Source organism: Carassius carassius, chromosome 8, assembly GCF_963082965.1.
Source record: "Carassius carassius chromosome 8, fCarCar2.1, whole genome shotgun sequence".
Lineage (NCBI taxonomy): Eukaryota > Metazoa > Chordata > Actinopteri > Cypriniformes > Cyprinidae > Carassius > Carassius carassius.
In genome coordinates, this window is record NC_081762.1 from 6,878,585 (window position 1) to 6,898,388 (window position 19,804).

General features: G+C 35.4%; 1 protein-coding gene and 1 pseudogene across 1 annotated transcript in view; one reads left to right on the forward strand and one right to left on the reverse strand.

Moving 5' to 3' along the window:
- stpg1 (sperm-tail PG-rich repeat containing 1) overlaps nt 1-19,804 on the forward strand; it is a 382,184-nt gene that overhangs the window by 249,456 nt on the left and 112,924 nt on the right. The gene's annotated exons all lie outside the window — the stretch shown is intronic.
- Nucleotides 1-19,804, reverse strand: part of LOC132144851 (trafficking protein particle complex subunit 9-like) — a 59,529-nt pseudogene that overhangs the window by 1,076 nt on the left and 38,649 nt on the right.

The following is a 19,804-nucleotide window of genomic DNA, read 5'->3' on the forward strand; positions in this document are numbered from 1 at the left end:
TAAATCACACTAAACATATTTCCATGCTGATCCGGCTAATGCACATCCTAGAGGACTATCATAAAGACCTGCTGATGGCGATGTCAATAAGGTCAATGGCTCTTTTAATTGAAAGGTGGAACCTTCTTTTCTACAGCCGCTTTTCAATTAAAAGAGTCAATCGCCTTATTAGGGCTTCGCCTTAGTGATTTCTCGTGTGGCTTCCCTTCTTATATCACCTCTAGTTTGGCAATGCCATCTAGCTGAACGAGATGTGCGAAAGCAAGCTGCAAACTTCAGATTTATCATTATAATAGTCTTCAAAATTAGGGAACCCTTAAAATAAACAGTCCATTAAAAAGAAAAAAATGTCAATGTTCTATGCCATCAATTTCCCCTCTACTGCTGTGTTTGTTCCACTCAGGGAGCCTAAACAACCTTTAGTCAATTGCCAAAAAAGTTCTAATCCATTTTTCATGTCTTCGTACTGTGCACTTTTTGTCTAAGAGCATCTAGACTGGTGTTTGTCTCTAAAAATCTTTAAGAAGAACCTTTACCTCAGAAGAAAGTGGAAGAATGAAAAATAAGTGTGGACGGACTTCATGGTAGATTTCTGAAATATCAATTCACAACACAACGTTTGCATGAATCGACTAATTTGCCCCTCATAAAAGACTAAAAGTTCCTTTAATGAAAAATTTAAGAGTAAAAAGTCAGTTTTCAAAAATTTTGTTTTCAAGAGGGTAAACACAATGCAAATGCACATTCAAGAGAGAATAAACTATGAAAAAGGCAACTGACAACTCTACATTTCTACCACTACCCTATTTAGAGTTACACATTCTCCCATTCAGTTTTATGAGTGCTTTGTCTCCTCCCTCTTATCATGTCTCTGACCCAAACTTTATTCCGGCAGAGCCACACTAAACAAACCAATTTCATTTCATGCTGACTGTCATTTCAGACTCATTCATGTTGAAGAAGAATATTTTTAATGTACTTGAGAATAAATGTGTTTACAGCAGCCTCTGCAGAGCTAAATATGATTAAAATGACTGACAATCATGTCAAATTAAATATGAGGTTGTGAATGTATGTGTTTGTAAGCCTATAAGGAATTACTGTAATTAGCTCCAGGGGCTTTGGGATCATCCAGAGCCTTCTGCCAAAATCTTCTCAAACAAACCATATTAAAGAAAAAATTAAAAGAGTGGGGGGAGTGAGGGGGCAACTGATTGTGCTATTGCAAGTATACTTTAGGTACACTTTAAATATCTCACATTTAAAGACTAATATTATTTAAAAAGCATACAATCCTCATCACTAGTGACATTAAAACACACTTTAGGCTTAAAATTAGGAAATGTGGATTGTGCACAAGTACGTAGTACTCCAAATAAAATTTTATTTTAATTTGATATCATTAAGTCTCAAACAATATTCTAGTAAATATGTTAATAGATTTGAACTATACTTAGTATTGAATAAATATATTACATATTACTAGGGTATGACTGTTGTCACATGGCCTAAAACACTGGTAACTTATTCAAACAATTAGCTTAATAATCTTTTATATGTTTCAAAGAACCAACCAAGTTTACTGCAAAACATTGCTACCTGTACGGCTGATAAAAACCTCTGCAATCCTGACTCCCGAAACCTGCCAACAGCAGCCAGCCAATCACAACACATTCCCTGCCAGCACTATATTTTTGTGTGCAATATGCATCAGGCGGTCCGTGGGCTTTCCATGAGCAATCGTGCATGATGTCTGAGCTGAGAATAACCACCTGAACGCTTCTTCTGATTTGTGACAGCACCGAGCATACATTTACTATTTACACATCTCCATAAAACTGGGTTTTGCAAGTAGGTTAGAGACACCAAAACATCCTGAGACAATATGATCTAATTAAATCACTGTTTTACTTATATTTATTTTATTTTTTGAAGAAGAAAAGTGTGTGAACCTGGGTAAGGACGTGCAGAGATGCAGTCTTGGGAGCGACGGCACCACCTCTACCATACAGCCGCTGCTCTCACCCCCACCAGACCCTCCAGAAGACAGTCACTGCTCACCCCAAACACAGCGTGTGATACCGTGCAATATTAGCAAAAAATCTGATTTAAAAATGTTCCATAACTGCATACCGCGCTAATGATCTGAAGGCAATTAGAGCTCATTAAAGTCCTTTGAAACACGAGTGTGATTTGTAGACGTTAAGAACTGCTGGAATGGCCATAAAGCAGGGATCAGTGAGTTTATCCTATTTTAATGAGAGGATATTTAGCTGGTTTATTCAAGCAGGGAAACGCTGGACTTGTTTTTCATTCACTTGATTTCTGCATTATTACAGCATCATGGTGCAGAATATGTTCAGTATAAACATGTTTCTCGTTTTATAAAAAAAATTTCAATGGTGTATTGTTTTTTATAGCACTGATGTAGTCAAACTGAACCATGTTTACCTTATTAATTTAATTTTAACACCCTATTTAATTAATGTACTCAGTATTTACTCGGTAATACTTGCAGCACATTATACAGAATACATATTCATGAACCAGTCAATTTCCCATCTTATTTCCGGCTGAATAATCAGTTTCAGTTCAGATTTTAGAAGTTAAACTGCAGTTGTATGTTGTGTTTAAGGTGTTGTACACCATTGAATGTGATGTTGCCTGTGGTTCGAGGAACTCCAACCAGGGTAACCAGATAGAGGGCAGACTCCGCTGGCAGAGACAGAGTGGCAGGAAAAACTCATGTCAACAGACCCTGACAAACACAATCACAGAGTATTTTTCAGTGGTCGGAATATAGTATAACTATTTGTTTTATCCATAATGGCAGCATGAATGCTATTCTTAACTTCTCCTTTTGTGTTCCATGTAAGAAAGAACACAAGGATGAATAACTAATGACAGAATTTATCATAATTCTATTTGTTTTCAGTTTAATACCAATAAAAGAATAATAATAACAATTACTTTTATTATTATTATTTACTAAATGGTTTTATTTATTGGTATTAAACTAAAAATGTTAAAATAATGAAAAAAAATAATAGATAAATATAAAATCAATAAAAATCAAGTTTAAAAGCATTTTTAAATAAAACTTTAGAAAAATAATATTTACATTAAATAAAATTAATAAATTCATTAAAAATAAACAAATGTAATAAAAATAAATGTAAAAATCAATAAAACAATTAAAACAAATAAACCTTAACACTGTGTGTGGGGGGTGTTATTATGCACTGTATTATTAGCTCAGTAAATTGTGATATAATAATAATGCTTTAATAATAATTATAATTTCTCCTTTTCTCACTTATGGTGTTTTCTCACCAAAGGGAAAAAAAATGCAATTAAAAAGCAGATTAAATGTAAAACAAATGCAGCCACTGACAGTTTTTCAAGGACAGAATCAGAATGTCATGTGCATGTGGATGTTATTAAAAGATAAAACACATGCACACAAAACAAAACAAATCCTTCAATGTCCTCTGAGCAAAAAGGTGACAATTAACATAAAGGGCACGTGACATTTTCACAAGCAAGCACTTCAGTTAACACATTATAAAAACCCATATATTTACCAGATACAGCAAAATAGCAAAACTCTAAAATAACAAGCAAATATTAATAACAACCTTACAGCGAATATGTTAATTCCTAAATCAGGCTTTTTTTTCAGAATACATAAATAGTGTTTTTTTATGCTATTTTTTGTCTTAGTGTGTTAACGATAACAACAAGAGAATAAAGATATGCAGAAACAAAGCATAATGAGAAGAAAGTAATAGACCTATGAAAAACAACTGGTGACACAGAATGGTATTCTCTCTTTTGATTTTTTTTTTTTTTACTCTAAACATCACATAATCAATCATCTTGATATCAATCTGATATGGAGGAGATGAAATCACTCCCAGCATGCTCTCCCCATTACCCATGGAGAAAATAGCTCTTGTTCACACCACTACAGAAAAAGGAAATAGCGTTAGCAGAGTCACAGCGGCAGATGAGAGCGAGAGACAGAGACAGATTGAAAAGGAGATGCTTACACACCCTCGTCATGGAGGTGAGGGCCGATTATTACCATACCCTGAGAAGTCGAGCTGCTCTCCACAGAGAGTTTTCCCGCTTTCTATTCATACTCCTGAAATCATTCAGACTCCACCAAATGTGCTTTATGGGATTTGTATCATATTAGCCTGAATGAAACCATTAACCTGTTAACCAGACCCCCTCATTATGGGACTCACAGCTGAAAGTGCCCTACCTAAATTAAAATTTTAACAGTTCCCTATTTCAGTGTGTTACACACATGATTTTGGTGTCTTTGAAAAGAAGACCCTTTGGGCTTTACTTTTTATCAACCAGAGTTGAATAAAATATTAAAAATTATAGAGACTGAAGTGCCTTGAATTTTTTTTTACCACACTGAATGTGTTTTTAAATTGATATTAAAATAAATGAAGTCTAGAAAAATAATGTGTTGAAAGTCACATGTCTCATGAGTTTATATTTCAAATCTGAAGGAGATACCATGAAAAATGAGATTTTCTGAGACTATGTCTAGCTCCCCCCACCACCCAAATATAAAAATATTTACCAACTGTATTGAAGGGTTCTACAAACTATCTACAAACTGTCATAAACAAACTGACAGAAACCTACACATCATATAAGTGATTAATTTGAGCACTAGAAAAATACAATAAGAATAATTTGAGTAAGAAAAATAAATAGAATAAAAAATATTAACTAGAAATGCTGCATTTACAATGATTTTTGGTCATATAATCAATTATCACGTGTTGACGTGCTGATGGCCAGTTAAATAGATGGTAATCATATAGATGTGCTATAAAGTCAATCATCACACTCTATTCATATAGACTGTGATAGCTGTGATTACACAGTAATAGCGTGCTGATTTGCTCTCAAACAGATGGTAATCATGCAGATACTGGCACATTCCCCATAAAACACACACATATATGAAAAATGTTGAAAAAGTAAAAAAATAAAGAAAAAGCTGATCGCTAAGTTCAGATAAGAATTCAATTCAGCTAGAATTCAAATAAGCGATCTTCTGCATATCTTTTACGTTTTTTGTGGATCATCTCATTCTGTTTGTGACACTGTACGTTACAAAACCATGCCATTTTTTTACTGCCAAGACGCAGTTTCTGAGCATGAGTTATTCCATAACGGACACTAGGGGTTGCACGACTACTGATTTCTACTAGTCGATTTTTTTTATTTAAAAAACACTCAAGTTACTAGACTACTCGTGGTTCATGCTACTGTAAATGAAAAGACATTATTTAATTTTGTTTATTAATAAACGCTTATTAATGCATAGCCTTATGCAAGAATTACATATTTAAATTGTCAAAACTTTATAATTATGACATTACATATAAAAATTCTCATGTAACAGCCAGTATTTGTATCTGTATTTGTGTCTGTAACAATCACAACATTTTTCGTACATGCATTCTGATACAACGTCGTACAGTTACTTGATAAGATCATTATGGCTATTTTTTTTATAGTTATCACTGAACAAGTATGCCGTGTTAAACTAAAATAATTATTATTTTCTAAAATAATATTTATCATGCAAGCAGAGAGATGTCATGACAAACGTTTAGTGATCATTTGAACACGACTGAATCAATTCAATGCGCACATTTTCATTACATTAACTCTTTAAGCGAGTCTTAATGTTTAGTGAACTTCACTGAACAAATGTGTGTGTGCCGCGCAAACAAGCAAAAGATAAGGATGCAAACATGTAGGCCAAATAGAAAATGTATTCATATCTAAGTTGATTATTAGCCTGCTCTCTCTCGAGAGAGAACTGGTTTGGTTTTGAGATACTGAGACGCGCAGTGTGGCTGTTTGATTGGTGAGCGCGCTTTGCTTAATCCATTAATTTGTGTCATATCGTAGCCTAAGGTTTAAATCATTGCCTTTTAAATATATACAATAGAACGTGTATGATGTAGATTATAGGTAAAATTACTCTTGCCAAGCTCTGATTTCTGAGAGATGCACGGAGAGAAAGCAGCAATGCTGTGTTTGATTTGCGCTCTTTTCACTCATAAAGTTTATTCATTCATTTCACACTAGTGACTTTAGAGGTCTGTGTATAATATTGCGCTGATCCCCTCGCTCAGCTGTTATCTAGCAAACTCCGGACTGTGCCAGCTTCAGCCGAGCATTCAGGCAGAATTATTCTTTGTCTATTATTCGTTTTTGAAGCCATTATCCGTGCCATTCCGAATAATGTAATCGGTCAGTTTCGGGTTACCCCCTAATTATTACATTACATATTTTAATTTTACATGCAACATAGATAAGGTCATAGAAATAACAGCTACACACAATATTGTAATCCTAAAATTCACGTTGTACTTGCAAACTCTTTGTACAAATTATGCTTCATGCATGCTCGAGTAGTCGATTTTTTCCGACATCGCCGACTAGTGGTTGAAGTATTCGATCACTCGACTACTCGACTAGTCTATGCAAGCCCTAACGGATCCAAACAATTCTGCCCCTAAAGAACTGAAACATAAACAAAGGAATTATCATCCATATTACAACGTTATTGCTTCGTTGAACTAAAGGTGCTCCATGAGATGTCGTTCAGTGGACCCTTACCTTCCTAACCAAACCGGGATTTACAGCTGTGGATGTGTTTATGACTCGTTATTATGACAAATCTGGTATGTACTGCTTTTTGATTCTTCATGTTTCGATGTGTACTGCTTACACAAATTTAGCAAATACATTCTTTATAAGCTTTTCATAGAAAAACAGTGATCTGTCGTCGATGCTTGAGGCTTAGATCTTTATAATGATAGATAGTTTGTCAAGATTAAATTTGTCCCATTTCATTTAATCTATTCGTAAATATTGACACATGCAAACAATGAGAGTTCAGTACGCCCGCGTCCAGGTGCATTTTAACAGGTTAAACTCTGGACTCAACAGGAAAGAACCAAGAATTTTCCATTTTGTCCTGCTATCCGATATACTCAGTGTCAAATGTCTCTGTGATATGAAACTTTTATATCTATCCAAAGAGAACATAACATAGGGCTTTTAATGTCAAGCCATTTCACTTTGCAATTTGGAATTCCATTTCACATGCAACATATTTTGGAGTCAAACAAAAAATGTAACAAAATACAATTTTATAAATATATAATAAAAATACAATTAAAGGAGTCATGACCCACAATTTGCACTTTTCCACGAGAATCAATGTATGTTATGATTGCCTAACGATTATACACTGGCCGGGAAGCCGATATTTAAAAGTGAAGCGTTTGTTTACCTCAGGGTTTGTAAAATAGCCCACGAGCACGCGCACTCAAATACGAGATTTTGATTTCTTCCCCGTCTTGACGTCAAGACGGGGCAGGATATACCATATATGGACACCGCAGCAGGAAGCTCGCCCTTCCCCTCTCCCCCTCATATTCAGTCGAGAAAGACGCTGGAACTAGTGCACACGTGAGTTTCTCTGTGGTTGACTGCCAGAATCAACATGTAAATGTGTTTTCTCTACCAAGAACGGACCTAGCTATCAGAGACCAGTGGAATAAATTCATTTTTAATGAAGCGGTTCCTTCAACCCTTCCCACTGGTTTACCGTTACGTGTTTGTGCTAAACACATTGTACACTGAAATCCTTTACAAATTTGGGGCTATATCAGGCGAAGTTGGCATCGAAGCTCGGCAGAAGCACCATTCCAACAAAATTGCATGCAATTGAAACGGTAAGACTGTGTTTTTTATTGCTCTACTGTGTGTAACAAACAGCATCTAACTGCTAATTGGGCTATTGTATGCTATTGCGTCTGTCACTAGACAAATAAACGAAAGACTCGTGGTGAAGTAATTATTTATGTTCCCTGTAAACTGACTGCAAAAACGGACTTTTGACTGCATTATAATGATTTCTTAAACTGAAAAGTTAAACTGAGAGAGAGCGTGGCGTTCACAGACACCAGAATGAACGACTTCACTGTAACGTTCATCAGGCAGTAATGTGGTACGTTCAGTTCATGTTCGCCCAAAATATGAACGAGTTCATGAACTATCATTCAATGAACGCGTTCAGGCACAACACTGGCAGGAGTATTAGCTTCGAGGTATGGGGAATGGCTGCTAACGTACTTTGCAAAAAACAAATGACTGAGATCATCATGAATTCGGTTATTGTTTATTTGTTGCCTAACGCGTATATATGAGGCGCCGTCTAGTTTGTGTGTGTGTGCTGTGCTCGTCTTATATTTGTGTGTGTGTGTGTGTGCTGTGCTCGTGTCTCATATGAGTAACGTTATGTGCGTGAGTTCATATACATGTATGTGTGACCACTTAGTATATATGCAAGCGTGTTTCATATGTGTGCGTGAATGAAGTTTGATTTAAGCCCTAAACGGCGCCTCATACTTATACACTGGCCGGGAAACCGGTCGCGTTCATTCACAACTTGCGCCATGATGTCAGTTTGTAATGATATGCTAAAGCGTTACCTGCGTTGTCAACCCCCCCCCCCCCCTTCCTGCAACCAATCAACGCGCCCCTCATTTGCATTATTATAATGACCGTCCACGACAGCCAAAATATCGCATCAGATCTCGCGAGACAATAATGCCTACAGAAATAAGGGTCTGAGGAGCTCTGTGTTTATTTCTTTACCAGGGATGGTTCTAAACCCTTTTTAGGTAGGTTTCGGCACCCTATCTGTCACCTAAGCCCCCAAAAACTATCTTAACGATCAGGCCAGTGCTCCATCCTCGAGAAAGGTTTTTACATTACATTTACTCATTGCTGACACTTTTATCCAAAGCGACTTACAATTGCTATATATGTCAGAGGTCACACGCCTCTGGAGCAACTAGGGGTTAAGTGTCTTGCTCAGTCCCTGAGTGGATTCGAACCCGGGTCTCTCACACCAAAGGCATGTGTCTTATCCACTGCGCCAGCACAACCTATCGTTTTCACCTATAGGTTTTCATTCTCATGTGTCATTTTAAGCCATTTAAGCCCAAGACATCTCAATGCGGTACTCGTGCGCTGTGATAGAGTGTTTCTTTACGCACAGTGCACACACCTGAAGTGCACAAATAAATAGCCTTGTCAGACAGCAGGTGAATACCAATGGCTGTCTTGACAAGTATCCGATTACCTTGGCGAGTAAAATTAGACAAACTTGTGGGTGGGGGTGTGCATGTCCTAAAAGGTTGAAAACCCCTGCTCTAATGTAAACTGTAAATTGTTTTGCAAGGATATCATCACGTTCTCACGAGATCTCGTCACATCCCTTGTAGTCTAAAATATTAACCTCTAAAATACTTTACAGGTAATAAGTAAAATCTCATGTTATGTGGAGGGTCTCAGTAATGTATAAGCCATATTTTTAAATACCTCATTTGCATTTCCTTCTTGAAAAGGTTAATTAGCGACACAACTAATGCTAGGGATCTGTTCTTTTCTAGTCACGATGTCTAACGGCAGACTTTCAATGGCTGCTACAAAGACCCTGTGGAAATATTTGCTCTTTGTGTCTTTTCTGTTCCACTAGACAAAAAAGATAAAAGCAATTCTTAAAAGCACTGTAACATAATCAGAGACAATTAATTAAACCGAGTGTATATGAAACCAATACCTAGAAGTGAACTATTATCAAAGCAGTTTCATTAACTGAAATTAGAATATGAGAGAAGCATCTGAAGGAATTAATTATATTTTAATTTTATATACATTAAATATTTGCAAGTAATACATACATCTAAATATTTTTATACTATATATATATGTGTGTGTGTGTGTGTGTGTGTGTGTGTGTGTGTGTGTGTGTGTGTGTGTGTGTGTACGTATGTATAAAATATTTAAATTTAATTAATTATATGAATTAGATGTTATATTTTTTACATAATCAAATATTATATTATAAAATATAAGCAATTATATTACATTTTAATATTAAAACATAATACTGATAATACAATATAATATAATACAAATACTGCTAACTATTAAATATTAAAAATACATCTTTAAAATAACTAAAAACATTTTATAATTAAAATATATATATATATATATATATATATATATATATATACAGTACAGACCAAAGGTTTGGACACACCTTCTCATTCAAAGAGTTTTCTTTATTTTCATGACTATGAAAATTGTAGATTCACACTGAAGGCATCAAAACTATGAATTAACACATGTGGAATTATATATGGAATTATATACATAACAAAAAAGTGTGAAACAACTGAAAATTTTATATTCTAGGTTCTTCAAAGTAGCCACCTTTTGCTTTGATTACTGCTTTGCACACTCTTGGCATTCTCTTGATGAGCTTCAAGAGGTAGTCACCTGAAATGGTCTTCCAACAGTCTTGAAGGAGTTCCCCGAGAGATGCTTAGCACTTGTTGGCCCTTTTGCCTTCTGTCTGCGGTCCAGCTCACCCCTAAACCATCTCGATTGGGTTCAGGTCCGGTGACTGTGGAGGCCAGGTCATCTGGCGCAGCACCCCATCACTCTCCTTCTTGGTCAAATAGCCCTTGATGCCTTCAGTGTGACTCTACAATTTTCATAGTCATGAAAATAAAGAAAACTCTTTGAATGAGAAGGTGTGTCCAAACTTTTGGTCTGTACTGTATATTTATATATATATATATATATATATATATATATATATATATATATATATATATATATATATATGAAGAGTTCAGATGCAAAAGCCTCTAAGTGCCATCTGAAATTTTCATCTAAACTTAGGATTTTTATCAGGCTCCTATATTTATGTTTAGATATTTCACTTTAATAGCCTGGAAAATGACCTGCACATTGCCATTAAAGTAAAATGACTCAACCTAAGCATAGGAGCTTGATAAAAATCCTAATTTTACATGAAAATTTCAGATGGCACCTAGAGGCTTTTGCATTTGAACTCTTCATATATATATATATATATATATATATATATATATATATATATATATAAACTTATAGGCCTAACAGCCATGAAGATGCTGAACGAACAGACAACAATGAGATATATTGGATGTATAGTGTTCTTGACATGAGTTCAGCAGTAAGGTCACACTGGATTATCCTGCTGAGGAGTTTTACAGGGTTTCATGCTGATCCCATCTGGGGAAGATATGGGCATGTTTGGAGAACACAACTCACATATGCAATAATTTTTCCTTTAAAACAAATATACATCTACAGTCAAGTCCATGCCTGGTGAGGAGAAAGGACAAAAAAACCCTTCTGGATTGGAGTTTAACCACTAGCTGGAGCACCCACCTGTGCTCTGAGTCTGCGGGTGTGATGCTCTAATGGTTATGGATCTGAGCTGCTAACATAAAGACAGTAGATTCGGTCCAACAGTTACTATAATCACAGACCTGCTCCATCACTATCCTACCCTTGAGAAAAGAACTTCACCCCCGAATAGCTCCTTAAAGACTGTCTCTACAGTTTTTTGGTTGAAAAGTGGGTGTTCAGCTCCTTTGGGGAAAACAAATATAGCTGTTCTAAAACTCAGTAAGCTGCCTACCTAGAGAGTGCTTTACAGTTTTTCTCGATTGCTAAAACACATTTCTTGAAAGCAGCTCACCTTTTCTCTTAAACTGTGAACACACAACTCAATTTTCAAGCTACATTTACAAAACCTCAGACACTTCTTGCAAAACCAAACTTTCACCTCAAAACAGTTCAATCTGTGCTCAAAACTGAACTATGTTGTCAAATCGTGCCCCGAGTCAATCAAAATTAAAAAAACTACTGAACAGTCACTAAACACTACGTAGAAAAATAGAAAACACAATACTCAGGACATGAAGCTGGTGAAATAAATGTTTATTGTTCACTGTAGGCTAAATGCAAGTTGCAAAAAAAAAAAAAAAAGTGCATTTAGCACTTGTACAAAAAGACAAAACAGAAATCTTATGCGTTTGCCACTTGTGTACAGTAACCCCATGTAAAAATAAAGTACAAAAATATACAAACAAGTGCATTACTCAGCCACAGCATCATGTCTCCTTACTGGGTCAGGCCACATCACAGGCCACATTTTGTCTGGCCAGGCAACGGGGGAAAAAACCCCTTGCAAAGGGTACTCTGTATAGCTGTTTCATGCGCAGTCTGCTGCGATTGAGGACACGATCAACAGCAGAGAGGCTGACACTGTTGATACCCTCAAAATGTACATGGTGCTCAATGATCTTCTGCTGAATTTCACTCAGTTTAATGGCATTGTTCTCACGGACCATATCAACAATTAGGGTCTCTTGGTGTGGGGAGAACACACCTGTCCTCCCACCCCCATGTGACAGTCTTTCAATTCTACAAAAAGAGAACATGGAGTTACAAAAAATGTACATGGAATACTAGGCATACAAACAGTTAGACCAACCCTCCATTACAATATTACAGTATATTGGTACAGTGATGTACTGAAACATATTTACTTACAGTATACTGTGGTACAATATATAGTATGTCATACAGTAATTGCTGTCAACATTTACATACTGTTCTATAATGTCAAAAAAAGGTAATTACCTGTTCTCTAAATCTTCGGATTATGGTGAACACCGTGAATCTACTGATGTTTGGTTGTGCCCTTTGTCCAGTCTCCCATATGCTCATACCATGGACAAGAACATGGTCAATCACAGTAGCTCTGAATTCATCAGATATTACTGTTCTTTGTCTTCGCTGACCACCTCGACCTCCTCTCACACGAACTCTTCCTCTCAGATTTCTATCCATTGTAGGGCCTCACAAACCAGTGCTCTCTGAACTGGTTCACTGTATATGTTCCCTCTCATCATTAGCCACAAGTGTGATCAATTTTGAGTTGTTGTGTTCAAATGGTGACATCTGTGCTTTATTTGTGTTTGACTTTTGTCACCTGTGCTCACCATTATACAGCACGGGTGCATCACAATGAAAATGTGTTGGCAAGTTGTGTCTAAACAGGTGAAAAGTGCTTATGGTTTTGCCAAAAGAGTGATTGATTCAATCAGTGGGTTCAGGCAACTGAGCATTTGGTTCAGACAATAGGGTTTAGTGTTTTAGCAATTGGGAAAAACTGTAAAGCATCACAGGTCTGCTACAAATGTGAAATGTTAAGAATGTATTGCCGTGAGTTTTTTTCATATTTATGAAAATGATATGAATGAAAAATATATATATATTTCATAAAAATAACTACAACAAAGCAAAGTAAAATAAAACCCAAAATACAAGAATGTAAGGGGAGAGGAGAGGCGAGGCGAGGCGAGGCGAGACGAGACGAGAAGAGAAGAGAAGAGAAGAGAAGAGAAAAGAAAAGACGATAAGAGAAGAGAAGAGAAGAGAAGAGAAGAGAAGAGAAGAGAAGAGAAGAGAAGAGAAGAGAAGAGAAGAGAAGAGAAGAGAAAAGACGATAAGAGAAGAGAAGAGAAGAGAAGAGAAGAGAAGAGAAGAGAAGAGAAAAGACGATAAGAGAAGAGAAGAGAAGAGAAGAGAAGAGAAGAGAAGAGAAAAGACGATAAGAGAAGAGAAGAGAAGAGAAGAGAAGAGAAGAGAAGAGAAGAGAAGAGAAGAGAAGAGAAGAGAAGAGAAGAGAAGAGAAGAGAAGCACCTCAATAATACCTAGAAGATAAATAAATAAAAATACAAAAAATGACAAAGATTAAAATAAGAGAAATAAAATAAAAAGAAAAGAAAATGCAAAAGAAAAAGAAACTGATTTGATTGTTAATGTTCCAAGAATATTTTCAATAGAATAGAATAAGAATAGAATAGAATAGAATAGAATAGAATAGAATAGAATAGAATAGAAAAATGAGGTCCCTCGATAATACCTAGAAGATAAATAATAATAATTATAATTATAATAAATTACCAAGATAAATAAATGTAAATTAAATAATAAAATTAAATAAAATGGCACCTCAAAATACATAGAAGAGAAATTTTGCTAAAAGAAAGATTGCTAAAATTACTTGATTGAATGTGTCTGGCATGAACAGCCTCTCAGAAGGCAGCTGTCTATGTAAAGACATGGCCAAAAGTATTGGCAGTGACATAAATTTTGTTAGTTTGCTGCTTCAGTATTTGTAGATTATTTGTCCACATGTTTCTATGGTGTACTTAAAAAAATGATAAGCATATCATAAGTTTTAAGGCTTATATTGGCAAAAAATATCAATGTTAATATTTACAGTGTTGACCCTTCATATCATAACCTCTGCAATTCGGTCTGGCATGCTGGATATTAGCTTCTGGGCCAAATCCTGACCGATGGCGATCCATTCTTGCCTTATTAGTTCTCGGAGTTGATCACACTTTGTGGGCCTCTGCTTGTCCACTCGCCTTTTGAGGACCTACCACAGGTTCTCTATGGGATTGAGATCTGGGGGGTTGCCTGGCCACAGATCCAAGATGTCAATGTAATGATCTTCGTGCTTCTTTATCACTCTTGCTTTGTGACATGGTACTCCATCATGCTGGAAAATGCACGGATCATCACCAAATTGCTCATGGATCGTTGGATCGTCGTTCTTGCAGGACGTTTTGATACCATTCTTTATTCATGGCAGTGTTTTGGGCAGAATTATGAGAGATCCAGATCCCTTGGTTGAAAAGCAACCCCACAAATGGATGGTCTAAGGACGCTTCAATGTTGGCACAACACAGGACTCTTGGTAGTGTTCACCTTTTCTTCACCAAACAATTGATTTTCCAGATGTCCCAAACAGTCGGAAGGGAGTTTCATCAGAGAAAATAACTTTGCAGCAGTCTTCTGCTGTGCATTTGTTGCAATTCCTGCAGAATTTCAGTCTGTCCCTGAAGTTTTTCTTGGAGAGAAGTGGCTTCTTTGCTGCCCTTCTTGACATCAGGACGTTGTCCAAAAGTCTTATTGTCTTACTGGCCATACTGTGTGTGCAGATGTTTTCACACCAACCTGCTGCCATTCCTGAGTAAAGTTCTGCACTGGTGGTGACACAATTCTGTAGTTGATTCCTCAGGAGGAGAATGTCCTGGCACTTGCTGGACACTCTGGGACGTCCTGAAGACTTCTTCACTGCACTCAAACCTCTCTCCTTAAAGTTTTTGATGATCCGGTAAATGGTTCTTTAAGATGCAATATTCTTTGTAGCAATTTCCATGCATGTGGGCCATTTCGATGCAAAGCGATGATGTTTGCAAGCATTTTTTTGGAGCTAACCATTGCTAACAAGAACACAATGATTGAAACCACAAAGGCTTAATCAGCAAACTTTGTAAAACACAAAATTGATGTCACTGTCAAAACTTTTGGCCATGACTGTAGAGAGCAGACAACAAAGCAGCACTATAAGAGTCAGCTTTTTATATGTGATTATGTTGGTTTCTTAGGAGCGTCTCCACATGGCTGGACTCTGATAATTGGGTCTCATATGAGAGGCCCATTATAGTGTCAAGAAGACACTGTAACCCCTCTCCCACATTCACACAAACTGTCCCCATCTTTTCAGTGTGATTCTGCCTCTATTCCCCTGTCATTATGGACAGGTCGGGGTGACCTTCTATGGCCTAAATGGCCCTCAAGCCACCAATAAGCGGCACAGTCTCGTTTCAGCTGTCTGGGTCGAACTCTAAAGTGCAGTTAATATGTAAAGAGGAAAACACAAAAAGATTTTTGGCAATGAGATTTGCATTAAAATCCCATTTCTTGGCACAGGGGCTAAATCACAAAGCAACACAATGAACACACCATGTCCTGACTAGGTGCAGTGTGACAAGTTTCCAGCACAATTTTTCTGCCCTCACTGAGAGCAAAATGCCATAAATAGTGACAAAACCTCTACAAATTAAGCAATGGATTTTTTTTTTAAGAGATCTCCATAGTGCCCAATACCACTTTTTAATGCTTCAAATATAAGTGCTCATGCGTAGAATCTGTTTCTAGCATTTTCTCTTACACCGATCAACATAAAGAGTAACACCATAAAGCCTCTGCAGGGTTCTGATGTAAAATCGTATTTTCTACCGTAATTCAGACATTAAAGTGTCAAGAACAGGTTTTCTGAATATTTGCAATAGTAATTAAACCAAAGAGAACATGCACTTAAGCCTTATTTATACTTCTGCGTCTACGTCTGACGTACGCTGTAGCCTTTACGCAGTAGGCTATGTGTCAGTTTTCATTTATACTTCTGCGCCGTTATCCGCATCGACGAGCAGTACACATGCAAACCGCTAGTCTGCAGTGTCCACAGGCATGTTGCTGGTGTAACCTGCATTACCACGACAAAAGCTGAAGAAGAAGGAGCTCGTCAGAGAAGCATTATAGCCATGACGGCAGCAAATAAATATCAAATAATTAAATCACTATTTAATTATACAAAAGGAAACAACAACAGAACAGGAGAAGATGGCATTCTTTCCATCTCCACGAGGACTTGTACCACGGCAGATCAACATTGTTTTAGTATAATAAATGCTAAGACATTTGTTCTTTGCTTTGTTTTATTTTTTATAAGAAGGTGTAACATTAAAGTATATTAAAGTGCCCATAAACACTACATACGGAGGGAAGGAATCTAGCCATCCAATCACAGCGCTTGCAGTCCACATAGAATTGATGCACTGTTGAGAGGCTGTGGCGTAGGTTTGACGCAGAAGTATAAATCAGCCTTAAGAGAGCCAAACGTTTCTTCTCTTCTTTTTGAAGATGAAAATGTGAGTGTGTATAATGGACTCCCTCTCTTTTTTCAAACACTAAAATAAAAAAAATGTAAAAAAAAATAAAATAAATAAAAAATAAAATAAAATAAAATAAAATAAAATAAAAATAATTCTGTTCTAAAAATACAGTAAGTAAGCTGCCTACCAAAATGTAAAGTCATCACATGCTTGCCCCGGATGTGAGATGTTGCTAAAATCCGAAGAATGCATTGCAGAAAGCAATGTTACTTAGCTCTCTAAGCAAATGTGGCGGCGTGTTCAGTTGCAACTTAAAATGCTCTATCATTTTTGGCCGTACAGATAACATTTTAAATTACAGAAAAATATATTTCATAAAAATAACTGCAATAAAACAAAATAAAAAACAATTAAAAAGTAAAATATAATATAAAAAAATATATGTAAATGTAAAGTTATGAATAAAATATTTTTTATTAAATTATATATATAAAAAAACAATAAACAATAAATTAAAAGTTAAATGAACAAATGAACAATGAACAAAAGTAAAAAACTAAAGTTCAATTATGAATTCAATTATATTATTTATTATTTAATTTAATATAAATTGATTTCCAGGTCATTTTTACCCTAATAAAAGGGCATTTTCCCCTAACCATATTAAAAGCATGCATCATATACAGTATATTAGTGTTGGGCAACGATTAAATTTTTATTGTGATTATTGTCTGCGGTTAATAGCAATTAATGGCATTTTTATGCACAAAACTAATAATGCATTCAAAAGTAGAGTTTTTCATTTAAAAGTAGGTCTACTGCTATATGAACGAAAGTGTAATAACATTTGGTTTGCAAACACTTAAAATAAGGTGCTTTTTACAGTAGCAGTAGCGCTTTACATAGTAGCAGTTAAAATATTTCTTGTAGCATAAATCTCAACTTATAACATTAATGTAATTAAATTAAATATAATACAAGTTATTTCTCGCTGCACGATTGTGGGACCCATCAATCATGAGACAACACTTGATAGGAGTGTTGAGACTCGTGTGTGCAGGATGCGGGAGAATAATTAGGGTGTGCTCACACTAGGCAATCTTAACCATGCCGGAGCGCGTTTGACTAGTGTGATTGGTCCGTTTAGCAGTCCCTGGCTTGGTTGGAAGAGGTGGGCAAGAGCGCGGTTCAGTTATATATAGATCAGTGAGTTTGAGCGCTAACCGGTGGGACACGGTACGACTCAAAATAATACACCACAAAGTTAACAAAATGATTCTCTCCACTGTATTGAGCGAGAGCAATTCTCTGTTGTCTTCATGTACTATCAGAAACTTCCAATTTCCAACTTATAAAGTCATGAATACGAGCTTGTTGCATTCTTTTCTCTTAAAAATAACAGTGGACAGTGGTTTGTGAATGTTGATGCTTAGCCTAAATAATTTGATAATAACACGTTAACTTGCCCAGCCCTAATAAATTAATTAATTAATTAATTAATTAATTAATTAATTAATTAATTAATATAAATTAAACATTTGTTATTTCATTTTATAACTTCATCAAATATTTTATAAATCAAATACTATATGCTTATCATGTTTTTGACCCACAGCTCAAATGGCATCGGATTGTAGACCATCAACTGCACCTCAGACACGTCGCCCTTCACCCACTGGAAATCTGCAACACACACACACACATCAATGAAAAGCAGGACACTGTATAAATGCATAAAGAATGAAAAGCATTCAGCTCTTAAATATAAGATGATTCATTGATGTTGACAGGCCTGATCAATAGGCTTGCATGCACTGCTCTATAAATGATGACCAAAATCAAACCCATGACCTTGGTGTTCCTAGCAATACTGTTGCTACCAATTAAGCAACAGGAACACTATATGACTCTCTTCAGCTGAATTTTGCTCTGTGTTTCTGAGTAAATCCTGCAGAGCTGGAAGCTAGTGAACTCTACTGAGCTTTTCCATTAATCCAGAGACGGAGTCTGATACTGATTAAGCGTTTCCAAACAATGGCCCCTTGTTCCCTCGGGAGGAGATATATTCACTGTATTATCTACAGTATGCTCGCAGATTTCACACTCAAATTAACCAGAGCCCTGTCTCACACTAATAATCATCCGCCGCTGAAGGCCATATGGAGTTTAGAATGCATGAATCATTTTCAAAGAATGAAAACCAACTGTATCTATTCTTGTCCGTCGCCTCTGAAATACGGTTGTTGTTGACATTTCTCATGAATTCCATGAATTTGGAGCTAATTGTGTATTTCACACTAAAAAGAAATAGTTGTAATTTGCTGGTGAGTTTAAAAAAATATATAATAATAATTACTTGGATAAAAGTGACTTGAATAAGCATCATAAAATAAATAAAATAAAATAAAAAAAATAAAAAAAAATAAAAAAAATAAAAAAAATAAAAAAAATAAAAAAATAAAATAAAATAAAATAAAATAAAATAAAATAAAATAAAATAAAATAAAATAAAATAAAAAAATATAAAATATAAAATATAAAATATAAAATATAAAATAAAATAAAATAAAATAAAATAAAATAAAATAAAAAAATATAAAATATAAAATATAAAAAATAAAATAAAATAAAATAAAATAAAATAAAATAAAAAATAAAATAAAAAATAAAATAAAATAAAATAAAAAATAAAATAAAATAAAATAAAATAAAATAAAATAAAATAAAATAAAATAAAATAAAATAAAATAAAATAAAATAAAATAAAATAAAATAAAATAAAATAAAAGTTTAGGGCAAATAGTTTCAAGTGTCTTCAAATCATCATGGATTTTCTCTTCCAAACACTGTATTCTTCCATTTCCACCAGGAATCTAATAATCCATTCCAAACTGGTACATAAATCCAGCGTGAACACACTGTTGGACTACACTCAACTGACACAGAGTAAACGCCAGGCTTCACTCCTGAGGGAAATTAAAGCAGGGTTGAAAAAGGAGATTCTTTATTATAGATGCTATGAAGACGGTTTTCCATATGATGAATGCATTAGAAGACAGCACAGACCTCTGAAATG